Here is a 1,756-nt window from a genome sequence, read left to right on the forward strand (position 1 = left end):
TCCTTTGTCTCGATATCTTTATTGATCCCAAGGCATAGATATTTTGTCACCCTTGTATAGATCAATATTTATATTTCTTGATTCCAAAATATACTGAATAACGAATAAGTCCAATATCTTATATTGACTTAGTTCGGCATGGCCATGCAGTTTTACAGTCATATTTCATCAAGAGGCCTAAAGATATATCTCCTGTTTATGAGGAGGGACAAATCCCATCTAGGACACTCATGTCCCTCAGCATGATTCATCAAGTACCCATCAACCAACGTTATGGTTATCCTGTTACAGACAACGTTAGAATGGCAACAAAGCACTTGAGTCCACATCTAGGAATCATAGTGGTTTCAGGTCTAAGAGCGATATACATTATTATCATTGTGAGAATATCTTATGACAATATCATAACATACTATGTAGTATTCTCACGGTGGGTCAATCCAGTATAAATATTACTCCTAATACTTATACCTATGTATAGACTTAATATCTCATATCTATGACCCATGAGATGCGGTCATCAGTCTACATACATAATAGTCTCGATGCTTTATTATTATCCTTTATTCATATTAAAGCTTTGACTACGGATGCATTTAAGAATAGCGTTCTTTATGATAATGTAATCTCATGATTAAGTCACACTTAATTATATTATTACACGAACTATCTATTCTAAGGACTTTATTAACATTACATAAATATAATAAAGAGTGCCATATATTATTCAATAATAAAAGTCATGATACATAAGATAAGTTTAACATAAATTATTGGCCTCTAGGGCTTACACCAACAATCTCCCACTAGCACTAGAGCCAATCAGGCATAAACCTAATACCTATAGATCTAGTATGACCATCATGCTTCTGCTGGGCAAGAGCTTTAGTAAGTGGATCAGCAACATTCTCTAATGTTGGTACTTTGCATATTTTAACATCTCCTCTTTCGATAATCTCTCGAATAAGATGATAGCGCCTTTGTATGTGTTTGGATTTCTGGTGAGATCTAGGTTCTTTGGCTTGTGCGATTGCTCCATTGTTATCACATAGTAATTCAATGGGATCCACAATACTTGGAACTATTCCAAGATCAGAAATGAATTTCTTAATCCAAACAGCTTCCTTTGCGGCATTAGATGCAGCAATATACTCGGCTTCTGTTGTAGAATCAGCGACTGTTTCTTGCTTTGAACTCTTCCAGCTCACAGCACCGCCATTTAAGCAAAACACATATCCAGATTGCGATTTAAAGTCATCATGATCTGTCTGAAAACTAGCATCAGTGTAACCAATTACAGAGAGCTCTTCTTGACCTCCATAGATCAAGAAAGTATCCTTAGTTCTTCTCAAGTACTTAAGGATATTCTTGACAGCAATCCAATGATCATTGCCAGGATTAGACTGGTATCTGCTCGTAGCACTCAAAGCATACGAGACATCTGGTCGAGTACATAACATAGCATACATGATAGACCCAATTGCTGAAGCATATGGAATATCACGCATTCGATCTCTTTCTTCGTTAGTCGAAGGGGATTGAGTCTTTGATAGATTTATACCTGACGACATAGGGATGAATCCTTTCTTGGAATCATGGATATTGAAACGTCTCAGGACTTTATCTATATATGTACCCTGACTTAAGCCAAGCAATCTCTGTGATATATCTCTATAAATCCTGATTCCTAATATATAGGAGGCTTCACCTAAGTCTTTCATAGAAAAGCATTTCCCTAACCAAGTTTTGATTCCTT

At 36.0% G+C, this 1,756-nt stretch overlaps 1 pseudogene; it reads right to left on the reverse strand.

The window, feature by feature from the left end:
* Positions 1-812: 812 nt before the first annotated feature.
* LOC146912501 (secreted RxLR effector protein 161 pseudogene) lies at positions 813-1,508 on the reverse strand (annotated as a pseudogene).
* Between the last annotated feature and the right edge of the window lie 248 nt (positions 1,509-1,756).

This window comes from Medicago sativa, chromosome 6 (genome assembly GCF_051527215.1).
Source record: "Medicago sativa cultivar Bolivia chromosome 6, Bolivia_mono, whole genome shotgun sequence".
NCBI classification, from domain to species: Eukaryota; Viridiplantae; Streptophyta; class Magnoliopsida; order Fabales; family Fabaceae; genus Medicago; species Medicago sativa.